This window comes from Natator depressus, chromosome 10 (genome assembly GCF_965152275.1).
Source record: "Natator depressus isolate rNatDep1 chromosome 10, rNatDep2.hap1, whole genome shotgun sequence".
In the NCBI taxonomy this organism is placed as follows: Eukaryota; Metazoa; Chordata; order Testudines; family Cheloniidae; genus Natator; species Natator depressus.
Genome location: NC_134243.1, coordinates 46,803,077 through 46,829,981, shown reverse-complemented (window position 1 = coordinate 46,829,981; position 26,905 = coordinate 46,803,077). Strand labels below are relative to the sequence as shown.

The window sequence follows — 26,905 nt, the reverse complement described above, 5'->3', positions numbered from 1 at the left end:
GAAGAGAAACTGCTGCTCTGGGCCCTTTATACCCTGACCTAAAGCCAGCTCACAGCTGCCTCAGGTAATTAATTCCCCAGACTCACCCAAAGCCCAGACCCTGGGGCAGGGAAATAATGAATGGGAATTAATGCCACATGGGAGTTGTTATCATTTGTGTTTTAGGAAACCGCCTACGTGGTTTCAGCCAATTAATGGCTAACAGACTTTGATGCTGATGGGAACTATCAGTTATGTAGCGTGTGATACTGATGATGGATTCCAGATGGAATTTTTGTATGTTATGAATCTTGTGCTGTGAGTGGGAAGCATTTAGTCCAACTGATTTGCTGATGAAATAGCTTAAATCACAGTCTTAAAGATTTATTAGCTTTAGTTTTCACCTCGTGCTCATAAAAGATAGTGCAACTGAACAAATATGACTCTGTGCTGTTTGGAAAGCTGCCTCAGGGTGAGAAATGCTCCTTACTGCATAGACACCACAAATGGCCCAGGACAGGAATAGCGAGGGAGTGATGCATATCAGATCTGCGGAGCCCTGGTGAAGCTGAGATGGAGCCCCACAGCTGAAACAAGAGCAGCTCAAGAAGGAAGTGTTTTGGCAGATCCCTGAGGAATCCAGGACCAGGATCTCAAGGACGTCTTGCTGGGAACAGCGGTTGTGTGTCGTCTGGGAAGCACTGGCAATCAAAATGCCTCTGAATGCACTGTGCGCTCATGTGAGCATTCGTAAATTAGGACTTGGATGGGCAGATGGATCAAGGAACATCAGCAAAAAAAACCGAACCAACCCAGACTGTTTAGCAGAGTGCTGTGTTCCTGGAAGAAGCCTCTCTCATAATGCTCCTTGGCCCACACATCCTCAGAGGAATCCTAAATCCCTTTGAGGATCTGGGCCTGAAATTTTCCAGAGTAAGTGAGACGCGTGAGGCATGGAACCCGGAGTTCAGTGCTTGCAAGCCAGAGCAGCCCAGGCCCAGCACTCCACCCAGCTCCCTGCCTGCCAGACCGTGGAGTTTCCTTTAACAGCAGGATTTCTCCTTTGTGTCCGTCTCTCTCACACCCTCCCGAGCAAATAGGATGTGCCTTGGGGCATGAGGCAGATAACGGAACTAAAACAGCCATTGTAGCGGGTCCAGTGTTGCAGCTGGGTGTGGAGAAGTGCCCCACCCGTCACCCCTTCCTGTTGGGTGGTGAGATACCCCATGTTCTCCATTGGATGGGAGACAGTTTGACATCACTGTTGGTTGGTCTGACCCTAGTCCGCCATACCCCATACTTGGTCCATCCTCTCTGGGCTCAGGCTTTATCCTGGTGCTCATTTCTTGGGGGCACAGCTGTGCCCCACCCATGAGGTCCTGACGTGTGGAGATCAAACTCAGGGCTCTCATTCAGCAGTAAAGACAAGGGCCCGGATTCTTGAAGGTATCTGGACACCTACCTCCCAGCTAGATGCCTAAATACCTTTGAGAATCTGGGCACACAGCAGGATCTGGGCCTGCTTCTCCTCTGCCTGGCACCTTGTCAGAACAGTAGCATTTTGCACCCACTTGGCATGGGCATAAGCGACTACACAAGGGGACAGTCAGGCCCTGATTCTTGTTGCCTGATTCTAATCCTGAAATTCCCCTGTGTGCAGCATAAAGAGTTTTTAAAGGGGAAGGCAATGACCCCCTGACAATACCTGCCATGGAGGGGGCATCCTTGGCTGCTACAGAGCTGGGGTAATGGCTGTACACTAGCCCTGCTCCCGGTCCCAACTACAGGGGCCATCCTGGTGGCAGGAAAGGGTAAGCCAAGGGTAGGGAGGGGGTATGGCTGAACTGTACCCTGCTGTGGCTATTTTTCTGCTTGCTGGGGTCCCAGGAAATACAGTGTAATTTAGCACAGGCTGCTCAGACTTTCACCAGCGCCTGGCCAGCCCCCAAATACGGCAGGCCAGCTGTGGTTGAAAGCCAACTTTGCCTTCCCCTCTGTTTCTGGCCCAAGTGGAGCTGCGAATCAGGCCCTTGGCCTCTTGTGTAGTAATGACAAGAGCCCGCTGCCCCTGCAGTGGTGATGTATTGCCAAAGTACAGACAAGGGGCACCCATGAACCTTTCCTCCATTAGCCTGGACTTCCCCCAACCCTCTGCGCTGGGGTAGCGGGGTGCATTGGCACTGAATAAAGGGAGGTATTGTGGAATGTATTAAGTTGTTTTGCCACTTTGCCAGAACCGTAACCACATTGCAAACAACATCTACCCAGTGCCCACTGTCACTGGAAACATTTGCTCCTGAAAACTCTCCTGAGCAGGTTGATTGAACAACACGCTGCTCAGACCTGTGCCACTGGAAGCGGAGTGATGCGGGTAAGCGAAGGCCTCAGAGTGGGAAACCGGGTTGCACCAGTTCCCAGGAAATGTTCCAAGTATGCCTGAGAGTGGCTAGAACCTGGTGCATTCCAACGGCAGAACACTTGCTCTGCAGAAGCATTTTGATTAACCTTGTGGATTACGTTCCTGTCTGGCAAGGGTGATTTAAGAGAATCCAGAGGGGGAACGACTCCACCAGAGGCAGGGAATTCCCCGACCTCGCTTCACCTCAGTGGCAGAACTTCAGCATGGGTCTTCTGCAAGCCACCTCTAGCATACAGTTGTCCTACAAGCTCAAGGAGTCAGGAGCCAGACCCAGCAGCTGAGGCTAGGTCTCCTGTGTGATAATAAGGTGTGCTCCCAGCTCTGGCTGGCCAGAGATCATCAAATGCAGGCGTCTTGTGGCATACAGGAGAACACACGTTCCCTGCCCCTGCTGAGCCATGGAGCAAGGGGCCAGGGCTAGGAATGAAATCCAGGTCCCTCCTGGGGCTGTGTAAAGCTCAGTTAGTTTAATTAATAGCTCTCAATAAATTATTTGCTTTTCACTAATAACCCTGTTGACCAGCAAGAGAATCTGGGCTTCAGGAGCTGCTAGAGACGGGGTGGGTGACAGATGTATGGGTAGGTAAAAGCTTCCAGCGCAGCAATCTGAGACCTGGAGATGAGGGCCACCAATCAGCAGGATTTGAGGCAAATCTCTAGTACTACTGCACTGACCCAGGGTTGATCTGGCTGGGGAGAGTGAACTGCCATTTGCTGGTTGCCAATTGATGCAGAAAGGATTTTCCAGGAGTCGTGTTGTAGGAACAGCAGTGATCTGTATGCAACGTATACCTGTATGTTCAAAAAGTCTGTTACATCTCCCCTCCACCCCCCCCCCCCTTGTCTCCTCTCTCTCTTTGAATACCTGTGAAGTGGCTTGCCACCTCCCCCTCCCTCCTGGAATGCTTGTGGGATGAATGGGCTGTTTAAACAGCTGGAAGATCAGAAGAGCTCCAAGGTAGACAAGGTGTCTGGGACTCTGATTAGGCAGCAATCACACACCCAATGCATGGACACTGCATGGACACTGCCTGAGGTGGAGTGTGACTAACCAGATGCGGCCAAGTCATCTCTAGTCGCAGGCATGAGGAGCAGGTCCTTAAAAGGGGAAGGGGCCATGTGCTTGGCAGTGTACTCACAAGCTTGTACCTCCCATGAAGGCCCTTCACCCGGACCGCCTGGCAGGTGGTTCACCGCGTTGTATTCCATCGTGCCTCGGGAAGACTTACCTTCATCACACCGTCCATCGCTGCGCTGTGGGACACTTACCCTGAAGGTTCCTGACATCTCCAGTGCTGTGCCTGTCCTGGGAGCGGGAGTATGTGGATGTGAGTGTGACCCGACCCCCACCTCCCTTTTCTTCTTTGGAGCTTAGATATCAGTGTAATAAACGTGCTGCTTTCTGCCAAACTCTAGTGGGTCATTAATCCTCCCTAAGCTTACTAGCTGGCCCAATTTTGGGTAACATTATGTATTATTTTACACACAAAGTGTCCATTTGCAGCTCTCCAGGGCTTGGTGGGCTCTTCTAGAATGTTAAAATGCTCCAAATAATGCTCCTCACAGTCAAGGTTCAGAAGTGGTTTGACTTGGAGGCCCCAGAGCTTCTACCCCTCCTCTTCTCTGCGCTCCTTATTTCCCCCAACTGCCCCACTCCCACCCCCCTGCTTCAGTTCAACAGCTGGTGCCCCATGTCAGGGTCTGATTTTGAAATAGGTTTGGCAGGCAAAAGTGCACACAGAATCCAGGCCTAATTTGCATCCTCATTGATTCCAATTTCATATGCACATTGGGTAATTGCCCATGCAGAGGCCCATAACTAGCCCCATACCAGCAGTCGCCTCCCTTCCCAGTCACTGTAAATGCAGGCAGGCGACTGCACATACATGTTTCATGCATGTTCACGCCTAGCACAGCTCTTCGGTATTGGCAGAAGCTGTTTCCAATCAGCACAGAAAACTCTGGGTCATCATCCCTCCCTGAACGTGCTAACAGCTTTTATCCCTCCGGGTGTAATGCTGCTTCCAGTGCAGTCAACGGGTATATTGCCAGTGACTTCATAGGACTAGCAGTTGGTTCTCATAGCTGTTCAGCTGTATCTGTATTTGTTATGGACTGGGGCACCGAGAGAAGCTCCTTGCTTTGCGGAGGCCCCGTTTGGCCTCCTGGACTCTGCCTTTCAGCTGCAGGGTGGTGTCACTCACACAGCTCATGGCACTGGCTTTGAAGAGGGCTCTGATGTATGTTCAGAGAGGTCATTATTCTTTGGACAGGGCTACTAGAGGTTAGACTCCAAGGGAAATGCGTTGGCGAGGCTGAGAGCAACATCTGACCCAATGGGCACACTCCAGTACCTCGTGGAAGTGCATTGGTGCCAATCAATTTACCTGGGGGAAGAGTGCTTCCTAGTTTTATTCATATTCTTGTTATTCATGACTATTTAAATAGCACCAGGATATACACGGGGCTCTGTGAGACTCAGAACAAGAGACAATTTCTGCTTTGAAGCCTTACAGAGAGCGGGGGCCAGATCCTCAGCTGGTGTCAATGGGCTGCTCACTTTAATAGAGCGATGTGCATTGACACGAACCCAGGGTCTGGTCCATTGTCACGGCCTGTCACCTGGCTTCGCTCTCCTCTCTCTTTTCAATCTCCCCAACAAGTTGTGTCCTGTTGGGGCTCATTCCAGTCTGTGATCCACTGCTCTCGCCTGTTCTGGATGAGTGGGGATGGCCTTTCAAACTGCCTTTCAATCCATCTATGAAGTGTTTGTTTGGGTTCTCATGCTGTCATGCCGGGAAATCCACTGCAGAGCTTTACAGGAAGAGACTGGAATTGATGTGCTGATAACAAGGAGCACTGAACGGAGTCACAAAAGTCAAACCCCATCTGTAACACCCGTTCGAAAATAAAAAGGTTACAAGGCCCAGATCCAGTTGCCACTGTAACCAATTAAAAGACACCCATTGACGTCTCTGGCTCTTAGAGAGGGATCTGATACAGGGGTGAACTTCCCAAGACGTCTGTTGTATTAATTTAGATGGAAAACATGAGCCTAAGGTGTTAACACAACCCAGTCACTGTACAATCTTAAACAGCATTAAACAAGGTCTAGGGGTTGGTATCTAGAGACCTCTTAACCCCATGGCAAACACACCATTAAAGATCCTTTTAACCTTTCATTAAAGATACAGAAAAGAAGAGAAAACAGTCAAAGCATCTGAAATGTAAAGTGATGCTTTCATTTGTCCAACATCCCTTGTTCCCTTTCCCTGGAGAGAGTTTTTAGAAGGAAAGCCAGTCTAACCCAGTCAAGGATCTCTTAACTCCAAACCATCCCATCCCAGTTTCTTTTGGGCCATATTGAGACTGACCCAGGTGCCAGGGAAGTTCTGGCATCTAGCAGTCTCAGGATAGCCTCCGCTGGGCCTTCCCGTAGGCAGCCTGTGGTCCTAGCCAGGCCTTCTTTTAAGAGACAAGCACAAAAGAGCCATCGCTCAGCTGGGCTTTTTCCTCTTTTAATGTCTCCCCCCCACCGCACCGGCCTGACACCTGTCAGGTATAAAGGGGCAGGGCTGATTGAACCCATGAGCTCTCATTAACCCCTTCACAGCCAGGATAGGGTCTGGATCTCCCATCTCAAGGAAGAATAAAATATGGTATAGAAGGTACAGCTTGCTTAGGAAGGACAGGCAGGAAAAAAAGGGAGGAGGTGTTGCCTTATATATTAAAAATGTATACACTTGGACTGAGGTTGAGATGGAAACAGGAGACAGATTTGCTGAAAGTCTCTGGGTAAGGATAAAAAGGGAAAAAACAACTAACAAAATCATCCAAAGCACAGGACTTGGTGGTGATGGGACTTCCGCTACCCAGATATTTGTTGGGGAAATAACACAGCAGGGCACAGATTATCCAACAAGCTCTTGGAATGTATTGGAGACAATTTTTTATTTCAGAAGGTGGAGAAAGCTACTAGGGGAGAGGCTGTTCTAGATTTGATTTTCACAAATAGGGAGGAACTGGTTGAGAATTTGAAAGTAGAAGGCAGCTTGGGTGACAGTGATCATGAAATGGTAGAGTTCATGATTTTAAGGAATGGTAGGAAAGCGAATGGCAAAATAAAGACAATGGATTTCAAGAAGGCAGACTAGCAAACTCAGGGAGTTGGTAGGTAAGATCCCATGGGAAGCAAGTCTAAGGAGAAAAGCAACTGAAGACAGTTGGCAGTTTTTCAACAAGACATTATTAAGGGCACAAGCGTCAACTATCCAACTACATAAGAAAGAAGGAGCTGACTGAGGAGATATCTGAGCCATTAGTGATTATCCTTGAAAAGTCATGGAAGATGGGAGAGATTCCAGAAGCCTGGAAAAGGGCAAATATAGTGCCAATCTATAAAAAGAGAAATAAGGACAACCCGGGGAATTACAGACCAGTCAGCTTAACTTCTGTACCCGGAAAGATAATGGAGCAAATAATTAAGCAATCAGTTTGCAAACATCTAGAAGATAATACGGTGATAAGTAACAGCCAGCATGGATTTGTCAAAAACAAATTGTGTCAAACCAATCTGATAGCTTTCTTTGACCGGGTGATAAGCCTTGTGGATATGGGGGAAGCGCTAGGCATGGTATATCTTGACTTTAGTAAAGCTTTTGATACTGTCTTGCATGACCGTCTCATAAACAAACTAGGGAAATGCAACCTAGATGGAGCTACTGTAAGGTGGGTGCAAAACTGGTTGGAAAACTGTTCCCGGAGAGTAGTTTTCAGTGGTTCACTGTCATGCTGGAAGGGCATAACAAGTGAGGTCCCACAGGGATCAGTTTTGGGTCTGGTTCTGTTCAATGTCTTCATCAATGATCTAGATAATGGCATAGAGAGTACACTTATAAAGTTTGCGGACTATACCAACTGGGAGGGGTTGCCAATGCTTTGGAGGATAGGATTAAAATTCAAAATGATCTGGACAAACTGGAGAAATGGTCTGAAGTAAATAGGATGAAATTCAATATGGACAAATGCAAAGTACTCCACTTAGGAAGGAACAATCAGTTGCACACGTACAAAATGGGAAATTACTGCCTAGGAAGGAGTACTGCGGAAAGGGATCTGGGGTCATAGTGGATCACAAGCTAAATATGAGTCAACAGTGTAACACTATTGCAAAAAAACGTGAACATGATTCTGGGCTGTATTAGCAGCAGTGTTGTAAGCAAGACACGAGAAGTAATTCTTCCGCTCTACTCCATGCTGATTAGGCCTCAACTGGAGTATTGTGTCCAGTTTTGGGTGCCACATTTCAGGAAAGATGTGGACAAATTGGAGAAAGTCCAATGAAGAACAAAAAAAAAAATGATTAAAGGCCTAGAAAACATGACCTATGAGGGAAGATTGAAAAAAATGGGTTTGTTTAGTCTGGAGAAGAGAAGACTGAGAGGGGACATGATAACAGTTTTCAAGTACATAAAAAGTTGTTACAAGGAGAAGGGAGAAAAATTGTTCTTCTTAACCTCTTAGGATAGGACAAGATCCAATGGGCTTAAACTGCAGCAAGGGAGGTTTAGGTTGGACATTAGGAAAAATTTCCTAACTGTCAGGGTGGTTAAGCACTGGAATAAATTACCCAGGGAGGTTGTGGAATCTCTACCATTGGAGATTTTTGAGAGCAGGTTGGACAAACGCCTGTCAGGGATAGTTTAGATAATACTTAGTCCTGCCATAAGTGCAGGGGACTGGACTAGATGACCTCTCGAGGTCCCTTCCAGCCCTATAATTCTATGCTCCAGGTAGTAGCACGGGGCTTTGCAGATATTCCTGGGGCTGCCTGGCTCTCCGGTTAATTCCCTGTATTCAGGAATAAATAGGGGTAATTATAGGGGTGGATGGTGAGGACCTTTCTCCCAATGCTCAATTTGTAGTGCAAGAAGTGCTGGGGCTCAACCCGTTAAGTTCTGGGGTGCAAGCAATATTTTGATTTTCATTTCTGACACAGCAGGCCCAGAGGTGCTGGGACTATGAACTGCCAAGCTTAGAGATGCTGGGGCTCAGCCCTACACAAATTAAGCACCACTTTTTCCCCATCCGTCCACCACACTTGGCCAGGAGGTGTTATCATGGGGAGCACAGGGGGGTATATGCGCCTGCTTTGATTAGCAGCTCTCAGCCAAACTCTCCTCCCTGCACCAGCCACAGCTGATTGGCTCAGTGCGCCCGCCAGCCCCTAAGGGCCACTCCGTTCCCGACTGGGCTGGCAAGAGGGTGTAGCAGTGACTTGTCTGGATCCAGAGCAGCTTCCTCCCAGGGCCCCTCTCCCCAGCCCACATGGCCCCAGGTGCAGCCCTGAAGCAGTCTGGTCAGGCAGGGATGGGACCGTGGAGAGGGGCACAGCAGGGGTGGATCTTGGCGGGGGGGAACAGAAGCAAGAGGGGCAGGATGTGGTGAGTGCAGAGCCTCAGGATGGTGGGGAGAATGGGATGAGGGAGGAGTTTGTTCCCCACCCCATACAACCACTTTTGGGGCAATAAGCCTCCGGAAGGACATTCCCAACAGGCCAGAAGAGGCTGGCCCCTGGGGGTAGGATGAGCACCGGAGCAATTAGCTGGGCTACTGGGTAAACCAAAAGAGGACAGTGGGCGCCACTCACACAGACAGGGTACTTTCCATTAGCCCCTGTGTGTGTGGGGCAGGATTTCCAATTAGGCACGTGCCTAGGGGTGCCGGCATTCTAGGGGAGCCTAAAAGTGGGTTAAAAGTTAATACATACGCAGGTAGGTCTCAACCCACGGGGCTGCACGCGGCCCAGTTGGCACAATGAGCTAAAAGAAATTCCATTTGCCGCTCTGGTCCAGCAGGGGGCAGGGCTGGCGGATCGGCTCCTGCCAGCAGGGAAGGTGAAGTGCGTGTGGTCGGAGAGTGGGCTCTGGGAGGTTTGGGAGGGGGCTCTGGGCAGTGAGGGGGTGTGGGGTGCTGGGCTGTGGGGGGATGCGGGGCAGTGTGGGGTGTGTGGGCGGGGGGGACTGAAGATGCTGTGCCTAGGGGTGCATAAGGTATCAATCCAGCCCTGCCTGTGTATCAGAAGCATGTCCAGTGGAGCCTGCCTGCAGGGCCAGAATAACCACTAGGCGGACTAGGCGGTCGCCTAGGGCGCCAAGTTTTGGAGGCGCCAAAAAGCAAGCCCGGCGGCAGCGGGGCTTGGCGAGGAAACAGGCGGCTGCCTCGGCTCAGCCTCCACGCTCAGCCCCAGCGGGGTGCACGGAGAACGCGTTCAAAATCCTGCCCCCCCCCCCCCCGAACAAAAGAGCCTCGCGCGGCAGCCCAACAGAGGAAGAGGACGCCGGTGTGTTGGCCAAGGTAAGTGTTTCCCCACAGCTTGGGTGCCTGCTGGTCTGTGCTTCCCACATGTGCGGGCGGCTGCAGAGGACGGCAGCCCGCAGAGCTGAGCTGCCCTGGTGCCCCTCTCCCTGCCCCAGTCTCTGTCAGTGGGGGAATGGTCGGAGCTGCCCTGGGCTGGGGCTTTCTGCAAACCGGGACCCAGGCGGGAGAAGAGGGAGAAAGCCAGAGAGACACTGTACCCCAAAGAGAGATCAGGGCTAATGGGAAATGTAGAGCTGCACTAATGCTTCAAATGCAAATAGCGACTGATTGGCTCCAACTATGCGGTATTGGAGAGGGAGAGGAGTGTAGGGCAAGCAGGGACCTGCAGTACTTCCTAGCTGAGTCTCTCCATCCATCCCAGGATGGTCCTGCCAAGACTGACAGTGCGAATACAGACACATTGAATTTGGTTGTTAATGATGCTGCAAAGTGTTGCTTGGAGACAACAGCCTTCTTTGATTTAGTTCAGCGTGTTTATGTGTATTTTTCAGCTTCTACACGTGGCTGGGAAGTTCTAACACACCACGTATCTAATCTCACAGGTAAGCCATGGAGTGAAACAAGATGGGAAAGTCCAATCGATGCCTTGAAACCTCTTCGCTATCAGCTTGGTGACATCTATGATGCTCTGATAGAGATCTATGATGACACTACTCTAACAGGATCATCTGGCAATGTGTCACAAGTTGATGCAAAGGATTTTGCAAAAGCCATTTCTAGTTTCAAGTTTCTTGTTTCTCTTGTTGTGTGGTATGACATATTGTTTGAGATCAACATGACTAGTAAACAACTTCAGTCAAAAGAATTCGACATACGTGACGCCATTAATCAACTTGGAGAAACCAAGAAGTTTCTTGTGGGCCGCAGAAGTGATGCAGACTTTGAGAAAACATTGGTAGATGCAGGTGAACTTGCAGAGGAGTTGGATGTACTGGCACTTTTTGAACCAGATCCAATCCGTATTAGAAAAAAGAGGAAGCAGTTCACATATGAAGCAAATGACAAACCTATTTATAATCCGAAAGAAAAATGCAAAGTGAACTTTTACTTTGCAGCCATCGACACAGCAATACATTCAGTTGAAGAAAGATTCACATTGATGCAGCAAATTAGTTCAGTATTTGGCTTCCTATATGATGTTTACAGTTTGCAAAATACAACACCAAAGCAAATTATGGAACATTCCTTGAATCTGGAGCAAGCTTTGCAACATGGTGAATCCAGATGTTGATGCCTTTGACTTGTGAATTGCAAGCTATTGCAAGACAAGTCCAAAAGAGTGCATCACCGCAAGATGTATTGAACTTCATATGGAAAAATAAGCTGACAGATAGTGTCCCCAACACAGTTTTTGCTCTTCGCATCCTCTTGACTCTCCCAGTTTCTGTGGCCAGTGGTGAGCAAAGCTTCTCGAAGCTCAAGTTGATAAAAACATACATGCGAACATCAATGTTGCAACAAAGACTTGTTGGGCTATCTACCTTGTCAATAGAACGTGATATTACTCGCAGCATTGACTTGGAGGAACTTGTTTCTAAATTTGCTAAACTGAAAGCGTGGAAAAATAAATTCTAAATTATAATGTGTTACTCTGTGACAGTGTATTGTGTATAATATATGTGATTTATTTTAAGATCCATGCTATGTTGTGCAAAGTGAAAACAATAACAATGTCAACCCTGTAAGGTTATTCATTTATTTTCATTAAATATGAAGACTAAATAATGAAATTAATAAATTTTCAAGCTGAACGTATATTAATTCTAATGAACAATGCCACATTATGCAGTATTCATTTTTGAACGTTTATAATAAGCAATGCTCCGGGGGGAGGGGAGGTGGGGGGGTGCAAGGTGGAAGTTTCGCCTAGGGCACAAAATATCCTTCAACCAGCCCTGCCTGCCTGCAGCTGGGACAGGGTCGATGGGTGGGAAGGGCCGGGGCATTCTCACAGGGTGCGGGAGGCGACACTTGGGTTACTATACAGCACAGGGAAGGGAGAGATGACCAAGGGAGGAGGCGTCTCAGCACGGAGACAAGTTTCCCCTTTGGGAAAGTTTGTAGCCCCGCGCCAGAGCAGTTTGGCAGCAGAATACCCTTCAGGTTTGCCTCGTGCTCTGAAGATACTGCTACTGCTCAGGAGGATGCAGCAAGAGCGAGGCTGGGTGCCCTTGGCCATAAGCTCTGGCAAGGACAACAGAGGTAGGCACGTGCCAGTAACGTTACACAGCCATGCTAAGCCCTTCTGGCTGGAGAGAACTGTGGCTCTGGGAGGAGGGGTGGGCTCAGCTCTGGGGTCTCCCCCCTGGAATGACAGCCAGTCACTGAGGTAATAGGTGGCAATGCCAGGACACTTCCAAACAGAGAGACTGGCAGTAAATAGATCAAACGAACGCAATGACTTTCCCTGAGGAACTACTGCCTCGGCTTCTGGTGAGTGAGCACTGAGCCGGGTCCCTTACCCACCTCGAGCAAGGGCTGCTCATCTAGCTGGGCCCCAAACCCCCTCTCTCGCTACACCATTAACCCTGGAAGGGAGGACAGCAGCCATGGCTGCCTGTTTGTTTCCCCAGGTGCTGAGTGCCTCCATCCATGTGGGTACAGCAGATCTCCTAAACCAGATGGGGGAGGCTGCCTGGGACCTTTCAGGGGGATCCTGGAAGGTGCACTTGCAGGACATGCAGAAGGTAAAGGGTTATCATGCTGCAGGAGCAGATCACAGACTCAGATGGGGGAGGAGGGCTCTCGCCCTGCTGGAACAGCTGTAGTCCAATGTAATTCCTTCAAAACCCAGCAAAAATCCTTACCAATCCCCAAGGTACAAAGTAATGACTATGGAAACTACAGTAGAATCCCTGACCCTTTGCTGGTGGGACTGAGCGTTCTGGCTGGCGGTGGCGAGGCCAGGTGTCCTGTCTAGTGTAGGAAACAGAAAGCTGGTGCAGGAAGAGGATATTTCCATACTTAGATGGCTTTCCTCTGCTCTGCAGGTTTTATGGCCTTGGCTACTGCACAACCTCAGCCCAGCAGCCCATGGGCCAGACCTGCTTCTCCTCCTGCAGACATTAGTTGGAGTAGTGAGTATGATTCCGGAGGAAGGCAGGTTGCCCTTGGCCAGCAGGTGCAGCAAGGGTAAACAGAGGTGAGTCCCAGTCTTTTGTCCACCTGCTCTTAATCTTTCTGTAGTGAGAGGCTTCTGCCCCGAGGTTGGGGTGGGGATCAGCTCTCGGCTCCGTTTCCTGCCCACTGCAAGGACACAGCTTGTTGTCGAGGGACAGTTAGAGCTCAGAGGTGAATGCAAAGGAGTTGTCCAGACTCAGAGCCTGACAGGGTTTTTCTCTCTTCTGTTCTCAGGGGAAACCCCAGGGCCTCCCAGCTCCAGGAGCTGCTGGGGAACAAGTTATGCTCAGGTGGTTTCCTTATGCAGTGACTGCAGAGAAGTGAGAGGAGAAGGAAATCCAGCTTCTCCTCTGTTCCTGTTACACCTGCAAGTCCCTATGGGAGTTTCAAAACTAACTTGTTGGCACAAGGTTTGAGGATAGCATGGAGCATCCCAGTGATCTGTACATAACAGAGCTGGGGGCAGGGCAGAGAGGCCAGGTGGGGTTTCCCTGCCTTTACTGGAGAATTAATGGTACAGAAATGGCTTCACAACCATGTTGTGTTTTGCTTTACTGTGGTGGAAGAGCAGAAATCAGGCCCCAGAGATGGGGCTTAAAAAGAAGGCCGTTCCTAAAATGGGATCGTTGGACACATGCCTAGAGAGGAAGGAGAGAGAGCTGATGCAGGAAGATATTTCCATACTGAGATGGCTTTCCCCTGTTTTGAAAGGTTTTATGGCCTGGGCTGCTGGAGCACCTCAGGCCAGCAAGCTAGCAGCCAGCCCTGCCTCTCCTCCAGCAGATACTACTCAGGGTAGTGAAGAGGAGACAGGCAGAGAAAAAGAGAGGTTTTTCTGCGAATCTCCAAGGGAAGGTGTAGAGACAGGTGCACAGAAGCAGCACAAGCCCTGGGAGCCAAGCATGCCCCAGTTAGCTACACTGGAGGAAGTGTACGAGGCCTATTCATGGGGTCTCTGCCCCACTTGGAACCTCCCACAGCCTCATGGGCTCAGGGCAGGTAAAACCAAGGACACCCAGAGGCTGACCTGGAATTCTCTCTGAAGGTGTATTAGGCCTACCAAGGTTACCCTGAGCATCTGTGCTTACATCACACATTGATTCCCTTGGGCTTCTAGCACCCTATCCACCATTTCTCTACTAGGCATAGTGAGGCCAAGGCCAGCTGGGGAGCTTTGGTTGAGGTGCCAATCTGGCCCAGCATGGCCTGTTGGACAGAACCATTAAAGCAGGAGAGCCTGAGAAAGCGTGTGGCTGGGAGAGAGGATGACAACCTAAGCAAAGCCCCGCAGCAGGCTTCACACACAGCACCAGGATCCCCCAGCTGCCTCCATGTGTAGCATTGGGCTCCCCCTGCAACCAGGTCCCGATTCCCCCAGCCAGCCCCACTGGTAGCATCAGACTCTTCCCCTCACCCCGGCTGGCTCCCTGTGCAGCAGCCAGCTATAGCTGGTGCCCTGCAGTCTCGCTTCCTGTCAGCAGCTGCTCTCCCCTTTGATCCCATTAGCTGTCTCGCCTTCTCTGACTGGGCACTCTTCCCTGCAGGACACCAGCAGCTGGAGGGGGGCATGCAAAGAGCTCATAAGCCATCTCAGCACATAGTTTATTAAACTAAGAAAACCCTTATTTGATGCCACCCGCCTCCCCAGCACCAGGCCGGCCCCAGCACCTGGCCAAGCCCCCTACTCCCCTGCCAGGTAGCCCCTCCCGCCCACCACTGGCTTGCCACGTCCCTCCTCACTCCCCATCCCAAGAGGGGGAGAGACACGGTGAGCAGTGGGGATTTCTGGAGGGGAGTGGTGGACTTATCGGCAGGCAGCAGCAGGAGCAGGTAGCAGTGGAGGCCTTGGGGAAGGGGCAGGGGCAACGCAGCCCAGGTGTCATGGCAGTGGGTTGGCAGCAGCTGCACCAAGGAAGGCTTAGCCTTCTCTGGCCTGTTATACCCACCGCCCACGCTGGGGGCACGGAAGATGCCGTGCCTAGGGATGCATAAGGTATAAATCCGGCCCTGCCTGCGTGTCAGAAGCACATCCAGCGGGGCCTGCCTGTGGCTGGGTGGGAAGGGCCGGGGCACTTTCACAGGGTGTGGGAGGCAACACCCAGGTTACTATGCAGCACAGGGAAGGGAGAGATGGAGGGAGGAGGCATCTTGGCATTGAGACAACCTTCCCCTTTGGGAAGGTTTGTGGCCTTGGCGCCAGAGCAGTTTGGCGACAGAATACCCTCCAGGCTTGCCTCGTGCTCTGAAGATACTGCTACTGCTCAGGAGGATGAAGCAAGAGCAAGACTGTGTGCCCTTGGCCATAAGCTCTGGTAAGGACAACATAGGTAGGCACATGCCAGTAACATTATACAGCCATGCTAAGCCCAGTAGAGCCTGAGAAAGCATGCGCCTGGCAGAGAGAATGATGATCTAAGCAAAGATGGGCGATAGATTTCTCTGTTCCAGGGAGCTCTCCATTTCCCCAGCCCTGCAACATCCCAATATTTCCCCTCTGCAAACTGGACCTGCTCCAGAGACAGCAGGAATGGACTCTGGGACCCAGGCTAGAGTACTCCCTTGCAGGCCACAGCCACCCAGCAGGCTTCATTCATGGCACCAGGCTCCCCTTGCTGCTGTCAGCTCCCAGCTGCCTCCCTGTGTGGCACTGGGTGCCCCCTGCTGCCTGCCCTGAACAGTGCCAGATTTCCCCATCCAGCCCCACTGGTGGCACTGACTCTTTCCACCCCCCTCAATGCCCCAGCTGACTGCACTTGCAGAGGTCAGCTATAGCTGGTGCCCTCCAATCTTGCTCCCTGTACATACTGCAAGAATGTAGTTCCATGCTGATCTTAGGAGGAGTCACTGTATAACACACCTGGATCTCTAGCTGTTCCAGGGAAGTGTCAGCTCAGACTAGACAGCCATCCTTAAACAAGGCCAGCTGAGCAGCACTGCTTTACTGGGCAACAGGCAGAACCTAGCCAGCCATGGTTGTGATTCATAACCAGGTCTAGGAGGGTCCAGATTTCCCTCTAGCTCTGAGGAAAGTTGGGTGTATTGTCCACCATCCCCTTCCTGCTGAAGTGACATCTTTAGAGCTGCTTGGCTAGAGGTTTCCTCTGTGAAACTACAATAAGCCTTAGATGTGCCCCAGAAGGTTTAGGGAACTTGTCTGTTCGAGTGCTGACATCTTAAACTACTTGTCAGCAGGAATACTGGAGACTCCCAGTGCCACAAGTTTTCCCTGCAAAGGGCCATGGTCAGCTAAAGATTTGCCCAAACAGCAAATGCTTTGCCGAGCTTGATATTCTTGGCTAAAGGAGGAATATAGACTGACTGGCTGCAAAGCTCCTTTCAGCCCCCTCTGCTGTAGTATGGGGTGGGTGTATTGCCATGGTGGGGAGCAGAGGATTCTGTGGAAGGAGACAGCACTGCTAATAAAGCCTCCTTTAGCTAAGGGCTGAATCTGGAAGACTGTTAGATGGTCAGCTCTGGGCTACCTTTAACCCCCTCCCCAGCCTCTCTCAATAAGCACATGCCAACAGGGTATATTCTTAGACCATTTATTCAGAATCACACACAGTACACATTCACTGAAATGACTGCCACAGCTGAGAAATGCATATAAAAAAGGGGCACAAGTTAAACCAGTTTGCTGTGAGGGGAAAAGATATCTGCTGTTGGCAGGGAAAGCTATGTCAGCAGCAGGCACTTTGAATAGGAGTGGACTGTCACCCTACTACATTCAGCCTCATACTGTTTGCTACTCTTCCCCCCCCACAAAAAAAACCCATGAACAAACCTGATGGAGATTGAGGACTACAACAGGAGTCAGTTTCTAAGGAAAACAGATTATTCTGTATAATTGTTTAGACCAGTAGTTTCTCAGAAGTGCAGACTTGCTGAGAGTTTGAAATGCAAGTAGTCCATGATGCAGAAGTAACTGCCCCATTACCCAGGTAATCCAGCTGTTTCTCTGAAGAGCACAAGAGAAGATTCCTTTAAGGACATGGTGCTTAAGAGTGGAAGCATCCCAAGTACTGGAATAGCACCCTTCTTAATCTAGGTCACCAATCTAGAGTAGATTCTCAGCTTCCTCAGAACATGCTTTGGCTTCTGCCACCTCAGTTTGACAGGGGACATTTCCCAGAAAGTTGGAAGTGCCTATCATTCAAGGACATGTTGGCTAAGGAGACATGGCCTTATAGTGACTCAAGCTGACAGGCTATTTCCACATCCCTGGGATGCTGCCACCAAATAAGCTAACTTGGGCAGGAGTCCACCTGGCTGGTGAAAGCAAATCTGGGCTGGATCTTCTGTCTTTGCTCAGACCCACAAGATGGAAGAGTTACTCTTCCAGAGAAAAAGAAGTCATGGATGCTCTTAAGGGAAGAGCGTCCTCTGGTTAAAAGGGGAGCCTGGAAGGGAGCTGAGGAGGAAGGAATCCTCACTGGAGGATGCTAGCAGCTTCCAGAGGGCTTACCTAAGCAGGAAATGACAGACCAAGGAGGGAGGTCTGAACCACAGCAAAACTTCTAGGAAGCTGAGATGGGAGACCTTATCTTAACTCAATTAAGGGCCTGTTTGAGAGGCAGTTGCCTAGAGATTGCACTAGTACTTCTACGAGAGTGTCTGGGAATGAGATGTCCTAAGCTACAAAAGGACATCAGATCAAGTGTCCTCCCTGCTCAAAGAGCTCAGCTAGTTTAAGCAGTCACAAGACTGCCCTTGGTTCAGAGTTACAGAAACCAGGTATCTTAAGCCTCCTAGTCACAGCAACCATCAGAAGACAACGTTTTGGCACTGTAGCTACAGACACTCAGTAGCAAGCCATGATACGAGTAGGAGACAGTTTAAAACATAACTTAAAACATTAAGTCAAATGCATGCTTACAATAAAACTTCCCTATCTCACAGGGGGATTTCTGCTTAAGTCAGGGAGAGCTGGGGGCATTATTCACACTGAATACCTAATCAGAACTCTTGCTAGGTCAAGAGGCCCTTCATCCAGGAGTTATTTCAGGTTGATAGAAGTCTGCCTCCTTGTGTTCCCTTGGAAGGAGCAGCTAGTCCTCAACAAGAGAGCTGTGCACAATTTAAGCATCACAGAAATCTTTTACTACAGCACTGATGCTCTTCAAGGAGGGAGGTGAGATCATTTCTTCACCAAGAAGTTAGCCAGGATACACCTGGTGCTGCCACCTCCCTCCAGAATGTGGAAAAATGAATCCAGTTGCGGCCACTATTTTAGTTCTATAGTGTAGATAGAGTTTATTTAGGGTGCAGACATGGAATTGTCATTTCATACAGCTGAGAAAGTTTGCTCCATCCAAGGATTTTAGAATCATTCACATTTGGAAAGCAGCACGAATACTGACACCCCTATCAGAGATAGTGCTTTGAATCTTCCTGTTTCTACAGCAGGTTGGAGATTTAGGCCCATGAGCTAGGAGGAAGAACTTTTATATTGCATCTTCACTCACTGGCAGAGAGTTTTGTAGGTGTGTACGAATGTCTGCCATCATCCTGCAGTTCAAAAAAAAAAAAAAAAAAAAAAAAAAAAAGAGAGTTTAAGTCACACCCCTAGAGATTTGCCTGTGTCCTAGATAGCATCCTCTTCTCCTGCCCCCAAGAGACTTTCCTTTGGGACCCTGTACTCGGTGACTTTGCTACAGAGGGGCAAGTCTACCTCATGAGGGAGAGCTCCATTATCCTAGGGAAAGGCATATATGGAAAGGTTTAACATTGCATTATGTGGAATGAATTAGCACACAATGCTAGCATATTCCTACTCCAGGCAAGGAGCAGCTTGCTGTCTAGAGCATTGCATCTCCCCCTCTAGTGCTGGATCTCAGCTTGGAAGGAAGGATCACCAAATATCTAATATTGGAAAGGTATGGAGCCATGGGGATTTGGTAGTAGTCTCTTCAGTGGAGAAAGGAAGATTCAGATAGTTGTATGAGTGAGGGTATTGATAGATCTGCAAAGCTGCACTCTAGGACATGGTAGGAAAGCCCATTAAGAAGCAACACTGGCATCCCTAGACCACCTGTTACCTCCTTGTTTGTGCCACCTTAGTATTGCTACCAGGCCCCAGAATACTAATCTGGGGTCACCTTAGGCATGGAATTTAAGTAAGGAAACATGCTCCCATCCCTGGACTGTTACTTGCCTCTTCAATGGTAGAGCGGAATCCTTGATTATCCAGTTCAAACGTCTGTGTCCCTGCTTCATGGTCTCTCCCACCCTGAATTATAGCCTTGTCGTGCCAACCAAATAGCCCAGAATTCAGGTACTAGTCAGAAAAAAAATTACACCATAAGTGAGAGAAGAGATTTGTGCTAACAGGCTAGTGAGAGGCACTACCAGTTGCTAGGAAATGACCGACAGCTGCTCTGAATAGAGAGCTCTGAACTGCATGCACCCTTGTGTAGGCTAGCCCACATAGTGGCTCAGTGGACCAGGCTACTGGACAAGCCTGTCCGAGCATATAACTTTTGTACAAGAGGCAAAAAGTTACCACCTGGAAATGGAGCAATTGGTGGTACATATTAACTCTGCTTTACTGCTAGGTGAGCTCCTACATCTGAAGCTAGCCTCATTCCCTACTTGAAAGTTATCCAGGAGGAGACAAAGTTGACCAGTATACATTTTACACAAGTGTTTCCACTTATGTTGCTCAAGAGCAAGTTACAGCCCATCCATTTGGATGCCAAGGAGTTTTTGGGTTAATACCCAGTGTCTGTTGGTAGATCCCTGGTTACAGGAGCAGTCACCCCCAAGTAAATGGAGAGAGTACAAAAAACTGGACAGGAAGTTCAGATATCATGCCTTCTGCCAGAGACTATGCTTACTAAGTATTACTGCCACCTTACCAGCAGAGCCACAATGGGAATGGCAATTAGAACAAGGCCACACATGACAATAATTGCCATGGCATATCCAGGGAAACTTGGATACACAAAGGGAGGTTCCAGTTGGTCATCTAGAGTCAAGAGAGACAGTTAGTCCTACAGCTACTATACAATGCCCTGTCAAAGAAAGTCAGATTCTTTTTAATGGCACCCCCTTCACCCCCAATCTAGTGATCACCACAGCTTTATTTTTAGCTAAGCTATTTGAATGTAGCCCTTATGGGAGTAGTTTCTACTCTGCTGGCTCAGCTTCACACCCTCCCACAGTCTCCTGCCTTCCATCAGGCGCTCAGTCTAGTATCATTCTTTCTTCTCCAATGAAGAGGAGTCTCAACTGGTACATTAGGCCAGTAGTTCTTTGGAGCCGATCCCTGTGGGTGGTTTGAAGCAGTGGTGTGGCCAGCTGCCATAGCCAACAATTTAGAGTTCCACCTTATGCAGGGCTCTTGAGCCTCCATTGGCATAGGAAGTGCAACCAGCTTAGTTTTGGGTGGCAGGGGAAGAGAAATAATTGATGCTTCCCCCCAGGTAAAGCAGTAGCACAAACATGGGGTTGTGGTTCTGCTCCTGAAGTTTAGTGCTTTTGAGCAGGGAGCTTCAGACTGGAGGTCTGTTCTACAGCTATGTTACAACAGCTAGATAAGACTTCAGAATTTGACCAACACCATGCTGAAGACGTCTCGTATTCCAGCTAGATCCCCAAGCACTCATACCTGCCACTGTGAAAGAATATGGGTCCACCCGAAAGCCTGACCCAGCCAACATGTGACCTGGACCAACTGAAAGAACAAGAGTCTGCAGAATGTCTGTACTGGCTGGGGCAGGGTGCTGGAATACAACATCCCCATGACAGATCAGGGAGCCACTTCTGTGGAGAGAGCAATAGATTCCAGTGAGGCACAGTAGCAGTCACCCAGAGGGCCACAGGCAGTCTGACTTGAGAGCCAGACCCATGGCTTTTAACCCAGGGCTGCATCCTGGAATCATTCAGTCTTAGACTCCCAATTGTCACAGGCTCTAGGTAGCATGGGAATTAAGATCCACTGCTTCTTATGGGGAATGGTTACCTTCTAGCCAGAGATTCACTGAAGTTGGTGGGAACTTAGTAGGTAGAAGAGGGAGGCTTTTTTTTGACCCAGAAACACCATTACTGTAGGGTGGGAGTCTCAATAATGGACTGAGACACAAACTTGTGACAAATGCTTTGATCAGGCACTTTCAGCTGGCATCTTTCTAACCCTACTAAGGTAGTATATATCCTAGTACAGATACATTGATCCCTTGGTACCTCAGAAGACTACCTTGTAGGAGGCAGACAAGAGGCCTTCCAGCCTACACAGAAGCAGAGTGTTTACTCACAGGAAGTCTCGAATTACCACTTGCAGGAGGCCTTGGTATTTCCTCAGGGAATGCATCAGCTGGAAGAGTGGATCAGAGTTAGACTGATTTAGTTCCCCTCCCACAGGCATTTTGTCCCATTGTGAAGCCTCTGCCAGCAAGGTACTCAGAACATCTGTCTCCAGCTCAACCCCATTCAGACCACTCTTTCCTCAGCAGGAGTCAGACCCAGGCTTAAGAGCTAGAGCATGGCTACACTTGCCGACGTAGAGCACTTTGAGTTAAACCGGCCTTTGTAGAGCACAGTAGGGAAAGTGCTGCAGTCTGTCCACAGACAGCTTCAAGTGCACTGGCATGGCCACATTTGCAGCAGCATTGGGTGTGGTGCATTATGGGCAGCTATCCCAGCATGCAAGTGACTGCAATGTGTTTTTCAAATGGGGGTGTGGAATGTGTTGTGTGTAGTGTGTATGTGGGGGGAGAGTGGGTTTTTGGGGGGGCTGAGAGCATATCAACATGCTGTCTTGTAAGTTCAGACAGCAGCAGACCACTCCCCCTGCTACCTCCCTCTCACACAGCATTTCACAGTAATGGCTGTCAGAAACAGAGCTTTCAAAGGGCATTTCTTCATTCCTACAGTGATTCAAAAACAATGAGAAGAGTGGCCACTTGACTTAAGGGGATTATGGGATGTTTCCAGAGGCTGATCAGAGCGCAGTAATGCAATACCTTGTCCACACTGGCGCTGCAGTGCTCCAGCGGGGCACAGCAAAAATGTTATTCCACTTGCTGAGGTGGAGTACCAGCAGCGCTGTAGCCAGTCAGAGTGCTCTACATGCCTTGCCAGTGTGGATGGGTAGTGAGCTAGTGTGCCTGGGGCTCCTTTATTGCCCTGTAACTTGCAAGTGTAGCCAAGCCCTTAGCTTCACCCACCAGTTAGAGTTGTGGGAGCTCCAGCAAGGACACACTTGTCTGGAGTAACTCAGATGCCTTAAATCCATGTCAATATTCTAGGTTGAGCCTGGAATTCTACTAGAGCCTCACATATAGGACAACACATTAGGAAGCCAAGTGAGCTTTGAAGCTCAGACACTCTGAAGTCTGATTAAGCATAGCATGCTCCAGTAGTGTAGCCTTAAGAAGCAGTTTAGTTGCAACTCCCCCTTCCCTACCACAACCCTCCAGGTGAAGCTTTTGCTGTGATGGAATTTTACAAAGTTGTTCTATTTGTGAGATCATTTAAGTGAGCAACAAGAGCGAGCAGACTGTCCCCCGCAAGAGCCTAGTTTCACTAGAGAGCCTTGGGGGGGGGGGGGGGGGGGATTACTGGTGCTCCAAGCCTCTGGAGACACTAGTTATGATAAAGCACCGTAACCATTTTATTCCAGGTTGAGAGTGCTCCTTCTCCTAGCAGATGGGGGTAATCCAAGGCCTATATTTAGGATTAGTCTAAAGCCTTGAAGTAATGCTTTCTAGATTCCTCCTTTCTGCCCTTAAGATCTCAAGAGGGATTCTATAGGGTCTCCTCTCCATCCCCAGAAGTCTCAGAGTACACTGGCGTCACTGGCTGGAAATTGGATAGGCCTACCACATCAGCAAGGTCCCTGGTGAGGTTCTGGTGTTCCACAGAAGAGTGATCCAGCAATTTCTCATTGACTGTCCTGTTGTTGATCAGGAAGGAAATGGGGAAGACCTGCAAGCTAAGCCTTGCATCTGGAATTGGAAGGAGAGATTCGAGCTAGATAAATGTTTAGTGGCCTCTACCAGCCAAGAGGAAGTGTGGAGGGAAGGGTACTGACCATCCACAGAGAGAGTTGTCAAGTCTACAGAGTAGTTAACAAGACCCCTCAGTGCTTGCAGAACCTGGCTGACATCAGCATGGGTATGTGTGTCAATGTAGGCTTTGCCACTGATCTCCAGGTCACCTTTGATGTCCCTAAGAGAGAAGAGAGTTTTAGCAGGGCACAAAGGTAAAAGCCAGCAGGGGTTTGGAGGCTTGCCAGTACACTTGTCGCCACATTTCATTTGGTTACTACTGGGTGGCTGCAGTACTGTTGTAGAGTCACTCATTTCAGATCATAGTCTCTGCAGAGACTATGAAGTCACAGAGCCCTGCAGCAGGACTGCAATCCCCTGGACTTGCTGCCCTAATAGCAGGAGCTCATAAGATGTACTTTTGCCACCCAATTCTGCCCATACCACCACAAAAACACCTTCCCCCCCCCCCCCCTGCCAGACTGTGGTAATTTGCAGGAAAACACTATATCTCTTGTCAGTTTTCTGAGGACTAGCCTACATTTTGTTTGAGTTAAGCATTTTACATGGTTTAATATCTGCTTTATTCTTTTAGTGATAAAAATGGTGTCTGAATTCCATGTGTATATTCTAATATATTAATGGACTTTTAGTAGCATAGGGCGGGGTGGAAATCTGCCTCTTGCAGGAGCTAAGGTTTTTGCAGGTAGGAGTGGGATTTAAAATATATATATAAAAATTTATGCATGAAACACAGGAGCAGGATTTATAAAATAAAAAAAATAGTCCCATGCAGGGCTCTATTTCACAGCAGTTGCATTTAAGACTGGATGATTAATACCTGCCCCTACTCATCCTTTAACTGGCTTTTGTATTCGTGGAGGGGGGATTTTTATTTCCATAGAGCCAGAGACTATTGACTAGGTTGGAGCCAGTGCTAGAACTAGAATGAGTCCAGTGCCCAACATGCTGCTTCAGGCATTTGAGAGGTCTTTCATCACAGGATGTTGCATTGTGACACAAGATAGTTCTCATTGAAGGAATGGGATGTACTCCCCCCTCCCAATGTTAGCACCACAGCATGGAGACCTTGGATTTCCACCTCACAGGTCTACCTGTTTGTCTCAATCTGGACTTGCGGCGACTCCTGCTATCCTAAATGTTCAGCGTTCTAGGTACATAATGCAAGGAAATATGTAGTGTTGGATTCTTGCCTTCACTTTGCTGCTTCCATTCCTTCCACCCTCTCATGCACCAAGAAGGCATTTAGCTTACAGACAGTGGCAATAGGAGCAAGTCATTGAGCTCCCAGGATTGCCTCTTCCTTAGGGAAGCAGTATTTGGTAGAGAGAGATATTAGATGAGTGACATCTTGTGGGTAGCTAGATTTATTGCAAGGTCTCTATACACCCTACAATTCAGGGAGTCTCAAGCTTGCTCTCCTGTGGTCAATAGTAGTTGGAAGCTGCTGAATGGTTATTAGGTTCACCCCAGAAGAGGGTCTCTTCCCCATCCTCCACCCCCACCTGTGCCCTAAAGCAGTCTAGCTAAGGCTATTTGGCTCCTTTGCACTCAGCCTAGCACTGCCCAGAGCTCCCCATTGGCTCCCCCACACTGCTAAGTAGCTACTTCTGTGTATATAGCTTCCAAATAAGGTCTAGAGCTCTGAAAGGAACCACCACCTCTTGAGTTGTCCATACCTGAGTCTGACAAAGGAGAAGTTCTTCACTTTGTACAGGGCCCCCAGAGACTGAACCACCTACAGAGAAGAAAGGGGACAATTTGTTTCCCAGCTTCTCCAGAAGAGGGGTTGGGGGGAGACTGAAGTGACAATTCAGCAGGAACCTTATTCCTAATTCAGTTATTTAGGCCATTTCCATTCCCTAAATATCTCTTCATGTCCCTTGCAGTCCTTGATATGCAGCTGAGCTGCTATTTCCTTTCACCCCAGTGGAACTAGATTGGAGTTCTGGTGGTCTATTTACTATGTGCAGCCATATGGTTCTTATTTGTGTGTCACGGTCTTCACTAGCCTCTACTTGCAGGGCACTAAGACCTCTGCTAGAGTTAGTGAGTCACTCAGCCTTGCAAGATTGTCAAGCATTATCCTCACTTTGCAGATATCAAGTGACATACCCAACGGAACAGAAGAGCCCACATTCCCATGCCTTAACCACCAGGTGATCATTCTTCTCTTACAAGAGATAAAGGGAGACACTGCTCCATTGTCATGTGATTCAGTATAAGAGTTACCATACCACATTGTTTAGTTGGTCCAGAGAGCTCTGGCTGCTCACCCCACCGAACGCTGCAATTGAGCCGAGTCTCAGAGCAGTGAATGAGACAGACAGCTTTTCTGGTTCTAGATTCTCAAAGCTGAAACCTAGACAAGAGGGAGGCAGAAGGGCAGTGACATTGCCTAGACAGGACACCAGGCCATTACTCTGCCACCCTCCCCCTTCTCTGTCCAATGATGTTCAAGTCGTACACAGTCTTTAGGCCTCAAGCCCAAACTAGAAGATCCACTATTTACCTTGCCACAACTTAAAAGTTTTGGCCAGAGGGGGCGAGCACATGGGGTGACAACAAATCTGAGGTGGCAGGTGGCATGCTCCATCTCAGGGATGGAGGCACCCTAAGAAGGGTATGCTACTCTGATATTTTCCTTGAAGCAAAGTGCAGCATACTGTGAAAGCATCCCTATAACTGCTACTGCAGCAAATGCAGTTTACCCATGACACTGGATGGTTATCAAGAACTATGGTACAGTAGTCTCCAAATATATGGCTTGCATCTAATTGGGAGCCAACACCCCTTTCCCTCCCCATCACCCAATTATGATGGGTCACTGAGTGTACATGGAGATTACAGAAGCCACCTCTGGGAGGCACACACCACCTGGCTTGGTTATTGAAGGGCAGGCTTGACTGTTCCTGTGGCCATCTGGCAATGGGGAGGAGTGGTAGTGGGAGCTCTGCCCTGCTGCTGGGCACTGTATTGTGTTGCAGACACTCAGGTGCTTACCATTTGACCGGACAGACTTGACATCCACTCTCCAGTCAAAAAAGGTGTCCATTTTCCTTTCCACTTCTGTGACAACTGTGCGGATGAGGTCAGAGTTTGTGGGAGCAGGGCCATCTCGCTGGAATAAAACCTCACTCTCAACAATGATGGAACCATTCCTGTGAGAGGCCAGGGAGATAGTAGATTAGAAGCTTTTAGTAGCATGATAGGATTGTATCAGGTACTGTGCAAACACAAGTCACATAGCTTTAGAAAGGCTATTCCAAAGGAACACCAGTTTAAAGCGTGAATTTGGTAGACCCCACTGCATTCGTCAGCCAATAGCCACCTCCTGTCTGTTCTAGTAAACAGACGCTTGCATCTCTATGTGTACCCAACCTGCTTCTGTTGGGTGACTTGGTAAGTTATCCCATCTGGATGGGAAGGGAAGCAAGACAACCTGAAGTCCTTGATCTATAATGTTACTCCCCACCCGAGGCTCACCCTCTTCCCTGCATAGCTTACAGACATAAGCTAGTGATGGAATCTATGCACAGCACATTTAAAAGCTTAAGCATGAGGAGTACTTATGTTGTGTAAGATACTCACAAGAACTGGAGAACGTTTGCTTGGAGAAACGTCTCATAGCTGGATAACATCTTGTTTAGCTAGAAACAAGAAAGCCACTGGTTAAGGACACATTTTCACAACAGCTACTTCACTATGAATAGCTAAGGCTTACTGGAAGTGGGGTCAGACTTGTAGGAACCTGGACTTGTTTGTGCAGAGCCAGGAAGTGATCTCAATACTAGTTGTTCTTGGATTGGGAAGTGAAGCAGAGATTCAAGAGAGACTAATCGATAAGCACAGAGTGGGCGGGTGGGAAAGAAGGGTAGAGTCCACATGGGTCTGAAGGATTAATAGGAAATGCTATCTCAGCATTGCCATGCATGGAACAAAGAATGTGTCTTACCACAGTCCATGGTAAGTCTATGCACATTTGGGAGAACAAAGC

General features: G+C 48.9%; 1 long non-coding RNA gene across 1 annotated transcript; it reads right to left on the bottom strand.

The window, feature by feature from the left end:
- Positions 1-18,203: 18,203 nt before the first annotated feature.
- Positions 18,204-19,865, bottom strand: LOC141994493 (uncharacterized). The gene is made up of 3 exons (XR_012641145.1): positions 19,756-19,865; positions 19,053-19,175; positions 18,204-18,406 (listed from the first exon to the last, which is right to left on the bottom strand). It is a non-coding gene; the product is annotated as an uncharacterized LOC141994493 (long non-coding RNA).
- Between the last annotated feature and the right edge of the window lie 7,040 nt (positions 19,866-26,905).